This window comes from Strix aluco, chromosome 11, assembly GCF_031877795.1.
Source record: "Strix aluco isolate bStrAlu1 chromosome 11, bStrAlu1.hap1, whole genome shotgun sequence".
Taxonomy (NCBI): Eukaryota; Metazoa; Chordata; class Aves; order Strigiformes; family Strigidae; genus Strix; species Strix aluco.
In genome coordinates, this window is record NC_133941.1 from 8,044,158 (window position 1) to 8,067,617 (window position 23,460).

General features: G+C 42.0%; 1 protein-coding gene across 1 annotated transcript in view; it reads right to left on the minus strand.

Annotated features, from left to right (window-relative positions):
- Nucleotides 1–22,906, minus strand: part of LOC141928079 (chemokine-like protein TAFA-4) — a 131,239-nt gene extending 108,333 nt beyond the window's left edge. The window contains exon 1 of the mRNA XM_074835742.1: nucleotides 22,736–22,906. The gene's annotated coding sequence lies outside the window, so the exon portion shown is untranslated. The remainder of the gene's footprint in view (nucleotides 1–22,735) is intronic.
- Between the last annotated feature and the right edge of the window lie 554 nt (nucleotides 22,907–23,460).

Genomic DNA, 23,460 nt, shown 5'->3' on the forward strand with positions numbered 1-23,460 from the left:
ATAAGATAGCATTTTAAATTAGGTACTTTTCCTACCAATATTTACATGTTGTAAAATACTTCTTATGGCTACTTTCTGTAAAGAATAAATTACTAAACCATTTTACGCCATCTTTTATAATAAGCTATTAAATAATTTAGAAAACCTCCATCCATTAAATATTTAAAAGGCCTTAATTTCTCCATTCCCAATAATTCCTCACTTAAAATAAAGACGGTTCATCCCTTAAAAGACGACTCTTCTGTAAAGCAATTCGTAAAGAAGGAAGAAGTATGGGTGCCACATACTTTACAGGGCAAGTTGCCAGCCTGAGAGTTTAACCCCACTGTCAACCCTATTAAATTCTCATCTCCTACTGAATAAAGAACTGAGAGAAAACAGAACAACATTTGCAAATTCTTAGAAGAGGAAAAAAAAGATATCTGGTCTGGTCACTATGGGTATTTGAAAAGTGCTGCTATTCGAGTTTGAGGGGAACCAGAGGAAAAAAAAAAAATCAAGAAAAGAGCTGGAGCAAACACCTGCTTGGCCCGTTCCACCTGTTACACACCTGTTAACTAACACAGACCGCCCATTTCAGGGCTAAACGACTATAAACGGGACATATATTTAGCGATATCCCTCCAACGGCCCCTTTTTCCCACAGCAGCACTTCGCCCCTGGCCCACAGGCTGAAGGGCAGGCGCTGCCCCTCAGGGGAGGGCCGGCACCTGAAAGGTGACACTCCTCGGCCCGGCCTGGCAGTCCCACAGCAGTTTTGGAGCCGCGAGTGGGGAAATCGGTTTGCCGGCGTGCAGTAACGTTTATTTTTGTCGGTACTAAGGCGCGTTGCGGGGGGTTGGTACGGGCGGCGGCGGAGTATCTCGCCCCCCTGAAGGCGGCGGGCGGGCGCCGGCCCTGCGGCGTGGCGCTGCTGCCCCCTGGCGGCCGCCCGCCGCCTCCGCCCGCAGCCCCGCGGAGCTGTCCCCGGCACAGGCCGCATGCATAATTTAGCGGCGAGCTATTAAACACTTCCAACTTTTGTCATTACTCGGAAATCTCATTAAATCTCCTCCGTACAAGGTGCACCAATTGCTCCGCCGAACCCCGCTCATTGTTCCCCGCCAGAGCCATCCTGGCCCTCAGAGTGATCCCCTCCGTGGACCCCACCTGCCGCAAAGCCTCTCATTTGTGAGCGCTCCTTTGTGCGAGAATGAACTGTCCGTGCAAATTAAGTTTTGTCATTAATCATATTAACACGTTTCTGTCACAGGATTGCTCCGTTCACCCTCCTCACGGAGGGCGGGAGCCCACAGGAGGCAGCACAGGGCTGGTGGCCTCCTGCACCACCTCACAGGCCAGGCCATGTCTCTCCAGGGTCTCCGGTGAGCCCACAGAGATGGGCCAGCCAGAGGGAAATAATGCAGTTTAGTTTCTGAATTTAGTCCCTCGACCCTCACGCAGAAATCTCTGTATCCAGGTAACTTTAGCTTGATCTGAAGACTTCAAGTGGCAGTAAATTCACCACAGCTAAGTTATTCTAACAGTTAATTAACCTCACTTTAAACACTGCACCTGATTTCTAATCTGAATTTGTCCAGCTTCTGCTTCCAGGCATTTGAGCTCATTAGGCCTCTTACTGACAGATGAAAGCACCCTCCGCTCTCCGCTATCGCTGCCCACGCTCGCTGCTCGCAGCCCGCCATCACATCCCTGATTTCACATAAGCGAGATGGAGGAAGCCTCTCCTTGGAAGGCTTTACACTATTAAATCCATCATGCAGCTCCTCTCTGCATTACTGCCAATTTCTTAACATCAGGTATTTCGAAGTGAATCTCAGAAGATACAGTAACCAGAGATAATCTTTATCAATACCACAAACAGAGACAACAAACTTTCCAGCTTGTACCTCATGTTCCCTCCTTATATATCCTGCTTGTCTACCTGGCTGGCACCTCACACAGGGACAAGTAAGGTGCTTAAAGGTCTCAGTTCTGACCATCATTACTCACACCGGGTAACAGTTATGCTAGGTAGGAACACACTGTGCAAACTGAGGAAGGACACAAAGTTATGCACATAGTAACATTAAGACTATTCTCACAGTACAAGAAAGCAAAACTTTTACTGAGCCCAATTCCTCTACCCTTTACTCCCAGAGTCAACATCAACTTTTCTGCCACATTTACTCTCCCGCAGATATCACTCAAAGATGCCTGATCACACCAAGCTTCATAGCGTAAGGCAAACTGAAGTGAGAAGTCTCTTCAGACAGCAAGTTGCCTAGATGAGGTAACACCAAACTGCAAGGGTGCTTCCTCACTTTTAAGCCAGGCATGTAGCCTAAAAAACACAGGGGGGCTGCAGCAGTTTGCAGCACCTCTCAGACCCCAGCAGAACTGCTTTGCAATGACATCACTTTCCATGCATGACATCAGTCTCTGCTGGTGGCCACTCAGTCTGTCACCACTAGTCAGTCCCTTCCACAGGAATATTTCAAAATCTCACTTAAAAGCAACTGTGGGAGGTTGGGAGGAAAAGAAAACAATGCCAATGAGAGCTAAAGGAAATAAAACCCACAGCCTCTGAAGAAGGGAGTACTGAACTGCTATTATATCCACATAGCATGAGATACTGACTATACCGGCAGCTGGACCATCCATACACAGACATCCTCTGTGTTTTGGGGGAAATGTGTCTGTTTTCACCAGCATTTGGAGTTCTCTAGGGTATATCTGTCTTCACTGTCTCCTTCAGAGATGAGAACAAACCTTCCATCCATTGTGGGCATGTTAAGAGGATGAACTGGGAGGACTGCAAAATATGCCTAAGCCACCCTAATTCTCTGCCCGAGTCGCTGCAGCCTTCCTCAGTTAATTCTCCCAGAGTGAGAATAGCGAGTTGGGTGTACACTCTCTTGGAAAGCCTTTTAAGTTGGACTCATTTTAAGTGAGAGTTTGGGGCCTCCAAGTTTAATCCAGTGAAGCTCAGGTCACACAGAAGCAATAACAGCAGTGCACAGAATCAGAAAACAAATCCAAGCAAGGGAGTGAAGGTGAGAACTAGAGGACTGCCAGATCTCAAGTTCACACAGTGTAAGGATTTGAAATCGAAGCTGTTGCCTCCTCTACTGAGGCAGACCAGGTCAGTTTTATACTCAGAACCTGATGTTATGCAAACTACAGGAGCTAGTTCAGGTCCCCTTCAGGCAAGGGAACAGTAGCTTCTTCATATACACTAACTCCAGTGTATATTCTGGGGACCTGTGGTCACCAGAACTCACAGCTTTCAAGTGTATTTACATGGCAAGAAGAAGCAATCTAGCAAATTAATGATATGAGTTATGCTGGCACAAATATCTGATCACTTACAGTTCAGAATTATAATCTCTGTGTATGAGGGGATCACCTAAATTAAATAGAATCTCATTTAGAAAACTAATTTTTAGGAAAATGTTTTAGAACCTGCTCTCTCAACTCAAACCGAGTTCACATATTCCCTCCAGGAAAAATTCTGCCCAGACCAACAGGACTGACCAGAGAGTAAAGTACAGCCATTCTAGCTGTAGAGTCAGAATAGACCCTTTTCTCCATGCAGCATTATTTATTATTCATTACCATCCTACAAAGAAATCTTCTACCAAAGCAAACGCCTGAAGAGGTAACTATTGCTATCAAGGTTTCAGTTTTTAAGGTTGCACAAACAGACTTCCCAACTTGGACAGCCAACACAGCATATCTCCTCATTATAGCCCAGCATTTCAACTACACTTATCAGAGAGAATTTTTCATCATGATTATCGAGGTTCTTTCAGTCCCTCACTACAGCTCAAAATCTTCCCCACCCCATGGTGTATGGCCTGCTTAAGAGATGGGCAGACTTGAAGGCACTGTGTTGAAGGAAACACAGGAATTGCTTCAACTCTGTTCAAAGAGGAGGCAGAGCGGAAACAGTGCCCCCGCTCCACTTCCAACTGACCTCCCAGAAGCAGAGCAGTACTTGTGTAAAGCAGACAGCACACCAAAAAAATGTGGAAAGAAGCATCTTTGAAGGAAATCTCTTCAGCAGGATGTTTCAGACAAGGCAAATATGCATTTTCCCCTACTGCAAAATTTGCCTGCCGGTAGCAGAACATTAAAGTTGCTGCACAGATTATCTCAAGCAGTAAGACACTGTTTTCTATACCCTGAATTGATGGAGGGATTTCATTTCTCCCACAGAAGAAAAATATAACTGATATGCTATAGAGCAGGTCACTCACCTTTCTTCCCACTCACCAGGGACCAGGTGAGCTGGTAGGTTATTTTGCAGAGATCACTCAGGGGAGGGAGGGAAGGTGTATTAAATTTAAATAAAGTATACTAAGTTGTATATTAAGTTGTATTAAGTTTTAATAAGTTGCATTAAGTTGTAGCAGCCAAAATAATTCACACATCACAACATTCTTCTTTCTTTCTGCAGGGCAGGGGCTGTTTATTTTCTTTAAATTCTTTTTTTCTCTTCTTGCATTAATACATACTCATTCAATAATACATACTTATGCTCTCATCCAAGCTCTTACTTCATAATAAACAAATCAGCAACTAGACAGTCATCAACCCTCTCTCCCAGAAACAGTTCCATACTTTCCCCAAGCTGACTTATCTTTCTTCCAAAGCCTGCTTCTCCTCCAAGCCTTGCTGCTTCTCCAGGCCAGCACAGGACAGAGCTCTCCACCTTGACAGAGCTCTCTAGCTGAGCTGACCAGCTGATGTCCATTTGGCTCTTAAGTATTGAATCTCCCACAGCTGTGCAGGGCTGACAGGCCAATGCCGACTTGCCTCTTAATCAGTTACCAGCAACACATGATTTGACTCTTAACATACTGAATCTCCCACAGCTGTACAGAGGTGACACTCCCACAGGAAGGGAGGGAGGAGGGGGCCTCATGTCAGTTTGTGCCTCTGGATGATGCACTGGGAGGTCCCAGACCTGTTCTGGGTGCCTGGTAGCCAGCCCAGGGCTCACATGCAAGAATTAGATCATCCCTGACTATGGGTGACCATTCAAATTAAGAACAAGAGGCAATCCCATGGAAATAACATGAAAATTAAGAGATTCAGCAAGTGAGAGAGGTAAAGAAAGGTTGAAGTAGCTGTTGGTTTCATCAAGAAAAGAGAGTTTATTGGAGACGTGCTAACTGTCTCCTTGAAGAGGTTTGCTTTAAAGAAGGGCATGATTTAAAGAAGTAGTTCTCTGTAGCTGCAAATAGCATAAAAATAAAGTGTCCTGCGAAGATAATTTGGTGGGTGTATGAGGAGAAACTTTCTGTTTCCAAGTGTGGGAAAATAGTGCTACAAGCTACTCAAAAAACTCATGGAGCCTGCTTCAGTGGAGGTTCTTTTTAAATTGGCTGAACACCTCTGGGATGGTCAAGGCTCCCTTATCCATCCGTAGGATTGGATGACCTGTTCGCTCAGGGACTGCAACAAGACTACATCTCCTTTACACCTTAGAGAAAAAAAAGCACCGGAATATAAATGTGAGATAAATAGTCACTGTTCACAGTGTCATCCTCAGTATCCTGACCACAGACCGTTGTCAAGTCAGAGGTTAGTGGAGGAAAATTGTGGCAGAAAGAAACTGAAAATACCTCCTACACATATTGATTTTTTTTCATGCAGACAGGGTCAGCTTCTGTTACATTTAGATATCTTTCCTGTGGTTGTCAGGGTCCTTATGCAACCAAATTGGTTCTTTCTGATTTTACTGCATTAGAATACTATATTCTCATGTTATTCCCCATTCACAGTAAATAGTTACAGCATGTCCACTCATACTTCTCTAAGCTGTACTAGGCTCTGGCTTCAACAGGGTCTGTCCATTTCTGTGTCACCAATGTAATCTAGTCTCTGCTTTTGTTTCAATTCATGAAACATCCAAGAGGAAAACACAGAATAGCTAGTTTTGCTTTTAGAACACAAACATGCTTCATGAGCAGTGGATGCACATTGGCTGATGAAGAATCCCAACTGTCTGAGTATATGGGATAATTGTTCCACTTGGGACTCATTAGCTAATTGTTTAAAGATTCTAAGGAAAAGCATTTCATAAATACAGCACTAAATTTCCAGAACTGTAATTATGGGCTGAATGCACATTTTTAGCACCTGTGTTATCAACTACATAAACCAATAACAAAATATCTTGTAATGTGCTATCTCTGTTCTCTCTGTCAGTCTCGGGGTAGTATATAGGATAACTACTAGCAAATGGAAAGGTAACATTTTTGATATTCCCATTTTTGTACAAAGATAACACAATCATTTTAGGATTGGTTGAAAATTCTGCCCCTAGCATATAGAATTTCTTGTGGCACTAATGAAGAACAAAACTTGCACAGGAGGAGCAAGGCACAGACCAAAGAGCTGTAGCCCAGCTTCTTGATGTTGTTTTGTCACTTGACTTTCGTGCTATGGGACAAGCTTTTTACCCAGTGTTAGAAAACCTTGTTTGCTTATCGGAGCCTGCTCCTCAAGTTATTTTTAAAAATCACTGCTCTACTGAATAGGAAAATTCCAGAACCAGGTTCCTGACCCATCAATTCAGGAGCTGTTATGAAAAGAAAAAAGCGTAGTATCATTCCTCATTTTCTGTAATTGAATGACAGAGGCAAAATACTGCTAATAAACTAGCAAGGCATTTGTATGGTGTGAAGACTTGGAGTTGCGTCAATAAACAATTACACTTTAGAGGAGAACCCAATATTGTCCAGTCTTAATCCTAATTAAATGAACAAAAGCATATTCAGAACCAATCTCAAAATTGTATTTGCTTTTCTATGGCTTGACAACATCATGCCAGATGGAAGTACTGACCATCACACAGAGTGCACCTGCACTGTACACAGCACTGTCTGAGCTAGGGATAACTTAATTCCTATTCCAGCATCAACAGCACTGGTCTTGAGTCCTGAACTCTGATCTCTGCTCAACATTGTACCATGGAGAAGTATCTACTTGTTTGGAGCTAACTGGAGCACCACAATCACAGTATGGGCATGGCACAATTGGGTTTAGCTCTCATTGAGCTTGAGAGACCTGGGTGAGGCTGTAGCTGTACTCTATTGCTCTTCAGGTACCTGAAGTCATACAAGGTTTTCTAATCCCTGACAGCTACCTACTACTGAGTCAAGAAGAAAAATGAGCAGATAGATATATCTGTTAATTATCTCCTGAGCCATTAGTCCCATGTCCCTGGAATCAATATTACATTGCCAGAAGAAAAAGCAAATTTAAAAAGTGGACAGATCTCAAGAAGATGTATCATTTGTGATGCATAAGCAGCATGCCCTAGCTAGTTTAGTTGCCCTGGCAGACCACTGACTCTACCTCTCTCCTGCAAGCCCTTGTATTTCTCCTTGTAACCAGAAAAATTCCAAATTCCAATATGAATACATAAGGCAACACCCTCTTTCAGGTATTTTCATTTCCAGCAGTACCAGTTACTTCATGCCCTGATACAAGAGAATTTCAGAAATCCCATAAATTACATTTTGCCTCTTCACCTCCAGAAGGGATTTCCTTCATCCTTTCCTCTTCCAGCCCAGTCCTTCAGGCCTCCTTCCCTGTCCCTTCTCAGCCCTCTCTGCTTCTTGTTTGCACAGCATCTCTCCCTGCCTCCTCTGGGAGGTTCAGCTGCTTGGCAGCAGCATGTGTGTGAGCATCAAGAGAATGGCTGTCAGGCAGGGAAAGAGACCCCACCTGGTGAAAAAAAGGTCTCCCTGTTTAGAGCAGGTTAATCATCTGCTGACTGCTGTTTTCATCCCTTCACAGGCATGAGGAAGCCAGGTTGAGCTCTGACTTCTGTTGCAATGAATAAGGAACAAACCTCAAAGGGTGCTGAGGGATTGTAAAGGAGAATAGTCCTGGGCACCTTCTTGTCACTGTACTACCAAGACAGGACAGCAGCAGCCACAGCAAGCTGACTACTGCTCTTCAGAAACTGTAAGAGAAGGTGTTAGCATGGTATTGCCCCCTCAAGCACCTAAAATATCAGAGGGTCCTCCTTGCCATATCTGTTACAGCTATAGTAACAACGTGTTTCCATACAGGAGGCTCAATCAGTTACTCTGACTGAAATAAGACCACAGCGTGTCTTCTTCACAGCTAAAGATAAAAAATTTTCTTTATTTGTTTTAAAAAATTAAAGAAAAAAAAATCTTTTTCACAAAGCCCAGAGAAGCCTGAACTTTATGCTTTCAGTTACCAATCTGCCTAGGATGGATTTTTGTTTTTCTATTGCCCCTTCGTTCATGCACAAGACACTTCATGATCACAAAACCAGTGTATGATTGATGGGACGAGCTGGGGGGAGAGTAAGTGGCATAAAGTTGATTATGCTTTGAAATGCTCAGGGTTGGAAATGAAGTATGAGATCCCCCCACTTTCCCTGCTTCACTTGAAGGCAATTACGATTGCCTTAAAGATGTGAGATCTGTTGAAAGTAACAAATTGTTTATTGTTTGTTTATTTTCAGGGTAGACAAGAATCAGCTTTTAATCAGCTTTTCATCACCACTAGAGAGCTATTAACTCACTTTAAAATAATTAGAAAAAAGAAAAGAAAAATCTTCTCCAATTATTTTTATCCAGGAAAGTGGGACTTTATGAAAAGAAATCTCAAGATTCACAGCAAAAAAGTTAAATGGGTGGAACATTTTGTTCACTCTTATAACAATGAGATACTGTTTGCCAGAGAAGTGAGGAAACAAACCATGAAAAATAACCATATTTGATATTTTTCCACAAAGCCTGCCACAGATAGTCACCCACTGAGTGCTGATTGACTTGTACACCTTGTCACAGCCAGCACTGCCCTGCTCTCCGCCTTCCAAATCTCTCTCTGAAGATTTTCCCCACCTTCTGTTTCCCAGAGCACTGCCCTTTTATGACAGCCTCCAGGTTTAGTCCCATATTGGTAGTTGTTTCCCCTCACCAACCCCAGATACAGTTTGTCTGTACTCAGGCGCACAATGGCAGAGCTAAAGAAAATATCCACCATTTCTTTTTCTGTGGATTGCGCTTCCTGAGCTTGTATGATGTTATGGGTATTGGCATCTGAATAAGAAACAATATTTTCAGCTACCTTGGGTGGACACTCCATTATTTCTGCTGAACTTTTTATTTTTTTAAAGGAAACAGATTGCAGGAGTCTTCCATTTCTCTGATCTTTGACTATTCACAGATTCTTGTCTTTCAGATCCCCACAATACACATTTTTTCCATTTTAGAGTAAATGAACTGTGAATACTGTCCTGGGGGAAACAGTACTCAAACTTAACTATAATAAAGAGAGCAACCTCCAAATTTCAATCCTATCAGAATTAGCAGCATGTATTAAATGTTTCAGCAGGTACTACCTTTCTGTGATTGCAGATAGGCAACTAGAGACCCTCCATCTCATATAGAACTTTCCAGAAGTTCTCCCCACCGATAAACCCATGAAAATTTACCCTCAATATGCCTCATTTCCTTCCACCCTATTACCACATACACCTTTACCAGTAGGCTGGTTGTAACTCAAATGCAGTCATCCTTACAGGAAAACAAGGTCAATCATGAGCACTTTGCTAGATCCTGAGACAACTGCTGTTGTTCTGTTATGCTGCTGTTGAAATGCTAATCAGCAGATATTTGCTTTTGGGGTGGTGACCAGGCAATGTCCTATGTGTGCTCCTAAAGCACAATTAAGTAGCAAGCAGCCTTAGGTACAAAGCCTGTAGGACAGACTTGCTTTGCTGTTATCATTTTGCAGAGACCCTGTCCGCAAAGCCAAGAAGGGATGCCCTTCTTGATGGTAGGCATTAGTCAAATACAACTACTCGGATCCAGTAACAGATAACTGAACAAAAATGTAATGGACTATAAGAACTAGATCAGACTGGACTATGGATTCTAATGGATGATTAACTAAAGAGTGTGTGAGGGGCTGAGCTAATTAAGTACCCCCCCACCAGGACCCCAGTGGCCGTGGGGGGTTTTTTTATTATTTTTTCAGTTGCCTATTGGAGATGAATTGTGATTCACTTTAAAAAAAGGATTTTTCTTGTGAATCGATCAGTGTTAGACCCATTTGACCTACTAGTGTCTCTTTAAAGATTGATGAACTGGAACACAAAAGTGAAACTCTCTCACTTTAACTGTTCCCATCTGAGTTTCCTGCACTGTGAGATACATTTTTAAAGAGGTCTATGGAGTGGTTGCATCATTGATTCAAATTCTAGGGGTTTTGCACAAAGCATTTCCATAGCCTGGCAATAGGCAAGACAGCCACACAAACTGAGAAAAGGCCGTTAGCAAAGACAGTCACAGGACTGTTTTAGATTATAAACTGCTGTTATTAAAAATGTGCTACATCTCACAGACCATACCAGGAATTTGTTAGGCCTTTTACTTTAATACTTGTCACTAATTAAATGCAAAACAGCAACACTAATTTTTTTTTGAAAAAGAGAGATATGGAAAAATCACTTACTGGATTTATATTTTCGCTTCTCCAAGTGAAACCCCTTCCTTGCAGATGACAAATGTTTTGGCCAAGATTAGCAAGAGGAGCTGCAAGTAACTGAACCTTCACTCACCAGAGGGTACCACTGCATCCAAAAAGAAAGATACAGACTTTAAATTTAGAGCTGTGCCTTGTGCTATTTCAGACAAACCCCACTTGTTTTCACAAAGCTATCTACTGTCAATTGAGTCTAATACTTTGTTTTTCAACCAGGTGTGAAGTCCTGCCCACCTCTATCCTGCCCTAAAATTCACAGACAGTGATCAAAATTCCTTCCTATCCTCACAGGTACTGTTTGGTGAGCACCCAAAAGACATTTTTGAGAGGGTGCAATCACCCTTATTTTACCCTCCTGGTCCTTTTTCTTTTTTCTAAGCTGATGGCTTTAAGCAAATAGAATAAATACTTGGGCATTTATCTGTTTAGCTGCATTCAGGTTGTATGATTCTGAGGAGGTATTTGTGAGTATGAAGTGTTTTGTAGCATCTGCATGTCAGAAAGACAGTATAACTTGCTTGGTATACTGACACTACTGTGTAAAACAGAATAAATGGCCAGTGGAGAGTATGGTTTATCATTTTAAATTATTTTTGCACTCCAGCCAAAGACAGTTGGTTTCTTAAACCACAATTTTGTTCCTTTTTAATTTGACTGCTCAATTGTACAAGAATTCCTAATTATTTCTCTGCTTGCAATAGCACCATCCAACTTATTACCTGAGAATAGCAGTATTACATAAATAATCTATTCCCTTTTTAACCTGAAGGTCTCAACATCTGGTCTTCAAGAACATTAAAAATTTCTAATTTAATAATGGAATATTCCTATGATAGTCACCCTAACTGGAAAGTATTACTTTCTGAAGCTTCCTGTTCTCCACTCAGGAGGATTTAGGGTCAAATAGATCACTCAACGACAGTGCATCCTCCTCCAGCAGACACCCAGAAGTGCAGGGAGAGATCAAGAGCAGGCTGGCTGTCACATGAAGAGCCAAGACTTGCATGTTATTTGTCAGCATTCAGGCTAGAAGCATGAGTGTTGCACTGAGGAGCTAGCAGGCTGGAGTGTAGCATTGTCATTGTTTCTCTGTGCTTGGATCTATGCTAAATTAGCAGAGCTGTCTGAATACGATGCTCAAGCCTGGCTTAACCTCCACTGCAACAGTCTAGACACAGCTGTAGGTTATCCAGCACCCCTTGGAGTTTTCATCCACCAGACATCTCTGGTCCACCTGGTCTCCTGAGACATGTCCCAAAGCACAGAATCACAGCCATATCCTGTCTGTGCGTTGTACAGTGTTGAGGAAAAATGTTTCAGAGTAAAACAAAAATACAGAGGTTGCTCCCCTGGCACAGAGGACCAGTAACAGTATGTCTGCTGTGACTGGGTAAATTTCAGCTGAATTTGCACAAGGAGCAGGATATTCTTTTTTTTAAAACATCTCTAAGAAAGATCTAATGAGCACCATGTAATAAAAATAAAGTCAGACCAGACTTGACAAGTTTGTAATTAATTTTCCTTGGCTTTTATTTACATCTTTGATTCTGGCAGTCTCCTGAACAAGAAACACCAGCTCCCATTCGTTACTCCTAACATAGCAAAATCCATAACGTGGCAGGTGTTTGCTACTCATTTCATTGACACAAGTATTATGTTTAATCAAAAGCTGAAGTAAGAGAAAATGAATAAAACAAGACAAAACAAAGTAAACCCTGTAGCACAGGTCTATCCTCAATGCTTCGCAGTTTGGCAGGGCGTTGCTGGGTAGAATCTCAAAGAGTAAAATTTGTCTGCCCGAATCACACACTGTATTGTCAAATCATCCCATGGAAGCTCTACAGAGACATCCTAAGAGACTTCTCAGCTCGTGTCCTACCTACCAACCAACACCCTACCCAGAGATTTTATAAAGTTTCTCTCCAATCCCTTCCTGTTGTAAGTATGGCCTACCTACAACATAGCCCTCTTTCTCATTACCCACCTGAATTATTTCAAACAGGACAGCCATGAGTCTAGCATTAGGAGAAGGCAAAATCTGAAAATCTTTGTGAACCAGCTGTTGTCTTACCCTAGAAAGCTAACAGAGATGTCTAGAAAAGGTAGGAATAACTAACGTTCAAAACAACCATTGGACAATGCATTTGCAACAGAAAGGCAGTGACCGAAGGGCCTGAAGCAGAAGCTCAGGTACGCTTGCCAAATGATGTACTTGTAGCTGCACTGAGACTTGAGAAAATATATTCTGAAAAACAGGATCTTCAAGCTTGAAAACCAGCATGACTTGGGAGTCACTTAGAATTTAAGCATGAGTCTCGTGACAGTCTTATTCAAGGCACAGTACTAATTATTCCCAACGGGGAATCCCCCAGTGAAACGTGTGGGTGCTTTCTCTATTACGTGAGGCCAAAAAAAAGCCAAAAGAGTTGGCGACACAGAGCAGCCCTTGCAACAGAAGGCTGTTTATCTCCTCCTTTAATAAGATCAACTACCATATATCTTAATAGAGCAGCTCCTCCTAACAACTCCTCCTCTATACTGTGTAACCTGACGAGATCTACATGATATCAAAAGCAACACTGGATGAAAGACGGAGGCCCCGAGATGTCCATTTTTCATCATGTATAATTTGTAAAGCTACTCAAAAAATAGCAAGCAATTTAGCCTGGAATTTTGCCAGCTCTGATATTCATAGCACATGTGATCAAAGAGTAGAATTTGCCAGTCACTGGAAAAACAATCAGGCTCATAACCTGACTTCCACTGAAGACAAAGCCCATAAACATTACTGTAGATCAGAGTGTGACTATTTTCATCAGGCTGCATTGCACTGGACATTAAACATCTGCAGAGTCAAGGCCTACATAAGCTGAAGTTGGGGCAGATAGTTCCAAGAATTTAACATTCCCAATACATGAGCAATTTTCAAAAGAATAAGCAACTAAGGCACTATGAAATCACACTGAAAATTTAAAAAAAAATTATATCATAAATGGATTTTATGTAATACTTCAGGTTATGTTACAGCATATTGACATATACAACAAATTAAAACAGCTAATTCATCTTACTACCTTCCACTGATAATTTTTTAATTAAGTCACTTATCTTTATCTACATATTTAAGAATGTAGATCTTTCATTATTCATCTCTTAAAGAAAATCAATGTTGTCCTGATTTGCTACAGCTCAAACAACCAAGCAGTATTAGCTAAGATAAGACAACCTAATAGAAAAATAATTCATTAACTTTATTAGCAAACCCTAAGAAAATGCTATTGAGCACATTGTCATACTCCTAGAAGTCTGAATTATGAACCAAAAGCTTAATGGTGTGACTAAAATATACATAATAGTTTTTTTAAAAAAGCTTATAAATAGGAAAGGAAAAGGGAGAAAACTATTAAAAACTATTAGAAAAGTTCAATGAAATGTTTAAGAGAGTTCATCCCTAATACTGAATTATATTATAAAAACCAGTATCAAAAGGCTTCATAGTCCATAATGAACTAAGAAACTGGAAGCTAATCTGTAGCACTGGTTAGATGCGAGTGTCTAAATGCCTATCCACTACACAGTTTTGAAATATTTGCACATCAAAACAGACTCTGGTTTTACACTTGGGATTCTAAAGCTTTATAAAAAACACCGTGAAAAGAGTAAACTTTGAATCTCAATTTCTGGAGGAAGCAGACTTTTTCTAGTCATCTTAAGTGTCCTTTTCTTCTCAGGGTGACCTTAACTTTCAGGTTTGTAAAATGGTTTCCTCTTGTGTGCAATCCTACTTTGTAATAAATTTTAAAAATGACTATTTATCTTCTTTAATATATTAGTCATATGTAGCAGGAGAAGCCTCTGTGGGAATTTTTGCTATCGAGTTTGCTCAAGCTTAAGTCAATGCTGATTTAGAAAATATAACTTACACTTAGAAACAAACAATCATGAATATATTTATTGGAATAACATCTTTTCATTCTCCTCCAGCACCATGTTTAGTTTATCAGTTGCAATACTATATATCGATATATATTTACAGTGACCAAGGCAATTTGAAACTAATGCTTTTATGTTGCCCATCTTATTACACTTTTACAAGCCTGACTCACTGGCATTTGCAAAACAAATAGATCTGATGGTTCTGAAAAATGCAAATGACATGCAAATTAACCAGGCAGGTATAAGTCATATTTATTTCAGAAAAGTGAGAATCAGTGCATTGCTCAAAAAATGCCTCTTGCAAAAGTTATATTTAAGCAAGTTTAAATATTTTTAGATTTTTGCCTTACTAATCATGACCTCAGCTGCTTGCACCATGTAATGACAATAATGAATAAACATACTGTGCTTATGAAGAACTAGAACCTAACAAGCTGATCAATTGTTAATTCTATAAAGTGGCTAAAACGTGTCTCTACTATCAATAAGTAAATCAGCTTCTATTTGTGGTACTAATGCACCTTGTACATATCCTCCAGTATCCTGCCCTTCTCTATAATAATGCAATTATCAGTTTGGTCATATTTAAGTACAACCTGAACAAGATTTGATATTATTTTTGTCTTGAGGGTGGAAAAGTAGAACAAAAAATTGTTTGGATATTTAAAGAGACACACTACATCTGTCTGGTCGATGCAGATTTTCCATTTGCCCTCCAATTAGTTACACAAAATTATTCATTTGAAAACCAATCATTTTACAGTATTCTTCTTAAATCTTACAGGCTATTATCAGGCAGACATTTCAGAAAAGAAGGCCTTTTTATTATTAAAGCCCTCTTGCTCTAAGCCTCTGTAACAAAGAATTTAAACAAAAGACAACAGTGCTCGTTAACTGTAACAGAAGATGTTACTTCTGTAGAAAAAAAGCATTTAAAACAAGACCAGTTTGGCTTTATTCAGTCTTTATTTTTCCTCTTAGATGAGGAAAACACAGAAGGTGTATCAAGTTTTCAGCCATAATACATACAATTATCTACATTCCAAATATGCTAATTACAAATAGCTGCCAGTCTCCACTACATTTCCAAGCTAGATTTAACAGTAATAGTTTATTCATTGCTGAAGATTCTGTTTGAGAAGAAGAATGTGTAACACATGCAAAAACCAAGAGTTTTGCTGAAAATATCTTGTTTTCCTCTCACTCCTACAGCCATCTGCGTGGCGTCATGCACATTGGCAGAGTAAGTAATTCATTTAAAGTTGCTGCACCTTTTTCAGAGTTATAAACAGTAACTGTTCTTAAACGTTTAGGTCTTCTATGTCTATTCTATTGTTAAACTGAAAATATATCACAAAAATACATTAGAAACATCTACAGGAAGGAAATGTTCTGGAGGGAAATGCTATTAAGTATGTGGATAAGCTCAATACCAATTAATTTCTAACACTTAAAGAATCAAATGAACCTATTCATTTCTCAGGTGGAAGGTTACACTAATTCTGCCAGAAATTGCCCCACTTCACTTCAAATTCATCCCTCCATGTCAATTTGGTGTAGGAAGGGAGGGAGAATCGTTTTTACTCAGTACTCTCTTAAATTAAGAGAATCAGTGCAGGTTTTTAAAAGTAACTATTTCTAACAAAATTTTGTTCTTTCAGTGGTCCCTGAACAGAAACAGATCTATCATTAAACAAAAGCAGAATGAATCATTTTAGCAGCACACCAAAAATATGGGGATAATTTAGTATTAAAAAAATTATTTTGCTTTTTTTCCCTTCAGCCCCAGTTAAGCCTATACACCCTATAATTGGTAAGTATTTCCACAGTTAGATTGTTACACCAGTAGTACCTTTCAGCAAAAAAGTCAATGTCAAATACTCTCTGATATTCTTCCAAATAATGGATATTAACTCAAAGGTTCAGAGACACTGTTTAACTGAGTAATGTAACAGGAATACACAGATATGATAATCTGTCTATATTCCACAAAATTACTAATCTTTTTTCAGATTCAATGGCCTATTCTATGTGCAAGTCCACTCACTGATGTAGATGTGTGTTTGGGGAAAATTTTATAGCACTTGACTTCTAACCATGGTGCTTCACAGTCATTAAACTGACAGTGCTCAGTACGAATTGTAATGCAGTCAACACCAGCCCACCAGACAGTCGGGATCAGTCTTTTACAGCTACCCCTATCATGCTGGGCCAATTCCGGTGAAATCCGTAAAACACCCATGGAGTGAGGCACAGCTGCATATATACAAAGAGGAAAAGGTTTAGCCTCATAACACCACCACCAGCTGACCAACATTAGGTTCGCTGGCTCACTACATCCCCATCTTCCCTGGGGAGGAAGCAGTGCTGTGGCCCCAGACCCGGGTTTCAGAGCAGACCAGCCACAACAGCCTTCTCTCTTCTCAGCTGTACGAGTGTGGCTGAGGAGAAGCCCCTTCCCTGCGTGCTCGACGAGGCACGATCCAGGGAGCACGTCTGGGCGGTGTGGGGGAAGGCTCACCCACCTCCCCTGGGGAGCTGATGCACACAGTGCGCAGGTGGCAGTGGAAGAGAGTTGTGGGGCATCACAAAGATTTCTTTCACACACTATTGCATTTTCTAGGAACAGGGCAAATGGGTATCCTGAATACAGCCCTGGCATTGCCACAGTCCCTGGCAATGGCCAGAAGAGGAGATAACAGCAAAGGGGAAGAGATGACCCCTCCTTCCTTCCTAGTAACTCTATCTGCTAGCATTTGTCAGGAAATTGGAATCAAACAAGCAAGGAGTGTGGGCTGCCTGAGTGCCCAGCAAAGGGACCATCACTAGCAACTATAGATTCTCTATTTCCTTCTCAGAATTATAGGGAACAAAGAGGCCCGAAGACTAATTTAAACAGGGCATATTAACCCCATGGCTTGTGCTCAAAAGCATACTTCCATTAAAGATCTCAACCACATTTGTTTAATAGTTTAAACAAAACAAGAAGTTTCATTTAGGAGTCTAAGTTAAATGAATTTTGCTAAGATATTGTAATATGGATGCAATTACATTCATTTCTGAAACAAGACATTTCTTTTTCTGTCTCCAAAATTATTATCATGTTACAGTGGCTTAAATTAAAAAAGAAACATTTATTTTATCACCCTGATATCAGCTCACTACAATATAACATTTTTGAAACAGGAAAATATCACAGCTTAGCATCATAAATCCAATACTGCAACAAGATAAATCCTTCCTATTAATGTAAACCACTGTATTTCACAATATATCTACAACTGCAATGCACTTCTATTTGCTTATCAGACTATCATAAACACACATAATTCTCATTGAATAATGGAAGCAGCAACGAAATCCGAGGGTAACTATGTTCTGTAGGCTAAAACAGCCACAGCCCGGTCCTTCAAACAGATTCACTTATGCAGGGATGTTCCTGCTTGTATATGACAACATAAAATACCATCATCCCCATAACTGAAATCTAGATAACACAGCAAATGACATCGAAGTATAGTCACTCCTTAATTACACATGCACAGAATGTATGCTGGAAGCTTTATTAACTTGCAATATGTATAAATCCCAGAGATGCACATATGAAAGACTGGGTAACCTATCAATTAAGAATTTCCAGATTTCCCACTGAATACCTGAGGTGACACTGAAATGACTCAGAAAAAAAAGAAGCTCATTTAATTTTGTTGAAAAGAAAAATCACTAACCATTCAATGCTGCCCACACAACTAAATTTCCTCCTTTTCCCCTTTACACTGAGATTAACACTCTGAAACTTGCGCCAAATGGGAATTTGGCACACAGTTTAGGAAATGCAAACACATTAATTAATAACCTGAATCATGCAAATATGAACCTGAGATTTGCAATTTGTTTAAAAAAGCTAAAAGAACTCGTGTTAACTGGTTTACCCATGTCCAGGCATTAGTCAGATGCTTCTGGTTTAGTTAGCAGTTTCTTGTAGGGTAGAAAAAAAAAGCCTATGAATGCTTTAAGAGCTAAAGCATCAGAGTCCTGCCCTTCTCCTTCTAAGGGGCTAGTTGCATCCAGAACCAGCAAGTCCAGACTGACTCCAGTTACACCATGTCCTTCAGTTCAGAAGGATGTAACGCACAACTGAGTCGTGCTTTGCAAGTGGCTGGTTGAAGAACAGAAAGGGGCAAGAGCTCTGCATCGAGGCTTGGGGACTAAGTTCTTTAACCAGACTTTTACCATCATGTAACACCGACGCTGGGATTGCTGCCCATTAATACATTTATCCTTGGTTGTTATGTCTCACAGCACTTGTGACACAACCGGTATTTTAAAGGAAGGAGGGAGGGAGAAAACTTGCACTGATGCTGTGCAGAGGGACATATCCTCTGAGGAGAAAGGCCTGACCCCACCAGAGTTTTTATTCCATAGATGTTCCCTGTGAAGTGTAACTGGAATTGAAGCACAACGAAGGGGCAATAGAAACAACGGGTCACCTTTTGAGTCACTGTACCCAATGCAACTTTCCTTCATTTGAGCTTTACTCTGGCATAGTTGTACCAAGTCAGAGAAAAATCAGCCTTTCAGCTCACAGCCCTTCCAAAATAATTGCTGGGAAATATAAAATAAAGCAAAATAGGTGAAATCTGCAGTCCTTTGTTCCTCTTTATAAGCCTCTTTAGAATAGTAAAGAGGCTTCAGTGACTCATAGACCAATAGAAATCCCCATAGCTTGCAAGTATTCAGGATGCTTTGCCACTGCAAAGCAGCTCACATCACACTGCCTAACCTCAGGTGAAAGTGTGCTGTGATCTTCTGATCTGCAGGGTTGGCACTAGCTTCAAAACAACCGCTTGCATGATGGCTATCAAATTTTTCAAAGGGAAAAAGAGATGCTGAGGGAGTTTTCCTACTAGACCTTGAGAGGGGGCAAAGAGTCCCAGGGCCATAAACTGTGAGAGTGAGATAAGGAAAATCCAATACCTTGGATGAAAAGTATATATATAGGAGAACTCTTTATTCTGAATATGCTTCCAAACTCCAGGACAAAACAGTATCCTCAAGACTTTCCTCGGGAGACTGGAATGAGGCTTAGCACTCCAAGGTAACTCATTGCTCCATATTCATATTGATAGTGAGTTTAAAAGAACAAGATATTTGTCTTAGAGTGTTATTAAGGATTGATATTCCAAACAAAACAATTTTTTGCACCCACAAATTCAAGTTTAGTTCTAGATTAAGATTTTCATTGGCCAACAGAGCTAGGTGGCACTGCAAAAACGTAGTAGTTTCAAGATTTGATAAGAAACTTTATTTTACATGAACCTGAGAATTAACTGCTTTCCATCAAATATTTTACTGTTTACCTCTTAAGTGGACATTTTTTTCTAATACTTGAGGAGTACTGGCCAAATTCTGCCCTTTTCACTCAAAGCCCAGTCCTTAACTGGGCAGCTTGCCTGAGAGAGGACAGCAGGTGTTGGCCTTGGATTAATAAAAGATTGGCATGGGGAGACCAGGAGCTTCTCCACACAAGTACCACCAACCGGTTGCCAATTCAGATCTAATCCAGAGCAGTCACATCTGCAGGCAATACCAGGTAACGCCTGCACAGTGAGATGTATGACCAGGAGAACTGGTGGATTTAATCTAGTTCTTGGGAATTTCTGGAGATCTTTTTATGCAATTTAAATCATATCCCAGAATTACCAGAGCTGGAGCAGCCTTCTAGGCAGCTGAGCAAAGGGTCCATGGAATAAGTGGCATGGACCCAGGCTGTCTCTGCACCCTGGCAAGGCAGAAAGCTCTTCAGTATTGGGCTGAAATCTATCACCAAGCCTCTTATATGATTTTGCCTGTGTTTTTTCTTCAATAATTGGGAGCTTTTAGCTATCAGAATACATCAAACCTGTACCTTCCACAAGCACTGAAGTCACTCAGAAAAACGATAGCAAACATCAGTGTGAAACTAGAAGGCAAAAAAAAGATCTGCTACAGCATCATCTAAACATAAGACAGTAAGTAATAGCATTAAAAAAATCTATTTCACACAGATGAAAATCATTACAGTTCTCTAGAGACCCTCTCTCTCTCTGCAGTAACCCATGTCATTTCCTAGCTAGTAAAAATGTGCCACAGGATATCAAAAGACAGTAACGTTCTTCTAATTTTAATATTCCTCTAATCCAATAATGGCTTGTTTACTGCTTTCTAATTTAAAGGTAATTCATTAGATGTATCCTGTCACGTCTTATTGGCATCGAATGCGTAAGAATCATATGCACCTCTGAGGCATGTCAGCTGTACTGCTAATATTCTGTGTGGTTCCCTCAATGTAAGTGACTATCGACGCAATGGTGCTGATAAGGGAGTGCGTGTGTGTACATACATATAAATTACAAACAAAAACATTAAAATACTTCAGGGATGAACTCTGGACCCAAAAATTTACGTTCAACCCGAAGAAGTCTAGCAAACAGAAAATAGTTAAGCTAATGTAAGTGATTTGTGTGCAATTATTTGTGACAGTGACACAAAGGGTCTCACACAGCCTGTGGGGAAGCCCCCAACAGACCTGCGGGGTCTTGAATGGGTCTGCTGCAAAATGATGCAGGTTAAGGAAACACCAGACAGAAGATGCAGCCTGAACTCAGAAATGCACATTTCAGGAGCCTGACCGTGCTTGGCAACATCTGTTGTGATTCTGCAAAAGCTACCCAAGACAGCTGAGATTTTGAGTAACCCTACAGCAACATACCAGGGTCTGAGGCCAAGGACTTCGAACCTGCTAGACCTTGGCAGCGCAGAGGCACCGAGGTCCTGGGGTGAAGGCAAGCGCGCAGCAGGAGCCGTTAGCACAGCGGGGGAACACGCGCTCTCCTGCCTCGCCAGCTACGTACGGCAGCATCCACCTGGCCGCACGGTTTCCCTCCTCGCTCCCCTGACACGCAGGCTGTGCCTACCTCCACGTGAGCAGCTCTACTCCAAGCAATAAGGCAAAGAAGGCAATTTACTACAGGAAAATCCTCTGTGTGCTAAAACACGCTGTTCAGGCAGCTTTCCTGCCACAAGGGCTGAGAACTCTTTGGCTGTTTATAACCTGTCAGCAACCGGCTCAGCCACATCATCTCCCTCTATACCAGGGAACTAATATGTCCATTTTCAATAATTTCTTCCCAAGAAGTGAAACCTTTGATCAACCACACGCATGTGGCTATTTAACGAACCATGCCTGTCTCGGAGGAGGGCACAGGACAGAAACACAATGAAACCATGCTAGGAAACCACCCTGTTTCTCCAAACTTGCGTTATTTCTTAGGAGCACGGCAGGATCCCCACATCAGTTTGGAAGACAGTTTGGGTCAGTACGTGTCCAAAACCACCTCATTGGCTGTCGGTGATGTCATGCCCATGCATTAATCCCCAGTGACTGCAGGTTTAACATCACGCATATCACCGCATCATCTACATAATGACAATGAGTGCGCGTCTTAGAGGAAATTACTAGAGCAGAGAATAAAGCAACTTGTTGAAACAGAGAAAGTCGCATCTCTTAAGTGGTTATTTCCAGCTTTTTTTTTTTTTTTTTTGTCAAAGTGAAGTTGGTAGAGTCAGGAAACAAAACATGCCTCACTGAAAGGAGTGGGTATTGTTATAGCTCTATTTTAAAGAAAGTAAATCTTCAAGATCTCCACTCAAAAAGATAAAAGTGTCAGTAGTGAGAAACCAACTGATCTGGGAAATAAAAGTATTTCAGTAGCTGTAAAATCGGTAGCTGAAATCAAAAGCATTTTTAAAAAGGAAAAAAATTAAAAAGTAAGAGTGATATCTCCAAAGCAAGCTTGTCCGTTTGCTGGTGACATCCTCATCACGAGGATAACTGTGGCAAGAAATGAATTGCACACACACGCACTAGTACGGAGATGTATTTACTTATAACACAAATACTTGGAAGTGTTACGGACTCACACGGTCACACTCCCAGAGCTCGCCCAGCCCGGGGGGTTGCCTAAAGACGTACTTAGAAGCCCAAATATCCCACAGACTTGCCGGCGAGGGGGCTCTGCCCGGCGCCGGGGGGGCACCCCGCTGCCTCCCAGCCCCGACCGGCCACTTCGGGACCAGAGAAGTCACCGTTCCCCACGCCACACAACCTCCATCGCGGATTAAGCCAGGCTTCAGCTGCCCCCCCCCCCCCCCTTCCTCGGTGCCGATCGCCCCTCCGGAGGGGACCCCCGGTTCGGCAGCGCAGCCCCAGCTCTGCCCCCCCGGCCCCGCTTACCTGCCCACCGGCTCGGCCGGGGGGGGCTGCGCCGGAGCTCGGCCGAGGCAGGAACACGCGTGTCGGGAAGGGGGGGGCAGCATCCACGGGAGAGCGGGGAGCGCACCCGGCTTTCAAGCTGCGAGGAGGATGCTCCGCGCAGACCTCCCCGCGTAGCGGCGCATCGCCCAAAGTGGCTTTGGAGCTCCCGCCCCGCTCCTCCTCTTCGGAGACAGGGGGAGGAAGCACAGTGTTACGGCTTCTCTTTCTCTGCCACCTCCGCGGGGCTTCCCGTTCCCTCCCTCCGCTTCCCCCCTACTCCATGGCTCCACCGCGCACGTTAAACGCGGAGCTAAAGCGGTTTGGCGAAGTGCCCTCTACCCCCCTCTCCCCCCTCTCCTCCGGGCAGCGAGGATGCTGCAGGGGAGGTTGCACTGAGCAGATTGCAGAGCTGCACGCCCTGCTCCGCCCGGGCTTTTAACTGCCTAACAGAGCCCTGACCTTATTTCAGCATCCGAGTGGTCGCTGCTCAGCCGAGGGAAGAGAGAGAAGACGTTTCTCCAGCTGGAGTTTGCAGCATCTTTTGGAGACAGCCGCAACTTGAGAAGGGTGCAGAGGGTCAGGGCACAACCTCCCCCCACCCCTTATCGCATGGCTGGTCACTGCTGCCCCGCACACCGCCAGCCTGGGGGTTATCAATAAATGATCACCTTCAAAAATTTAGTTTAAATGGAAAAAGTGAAAGA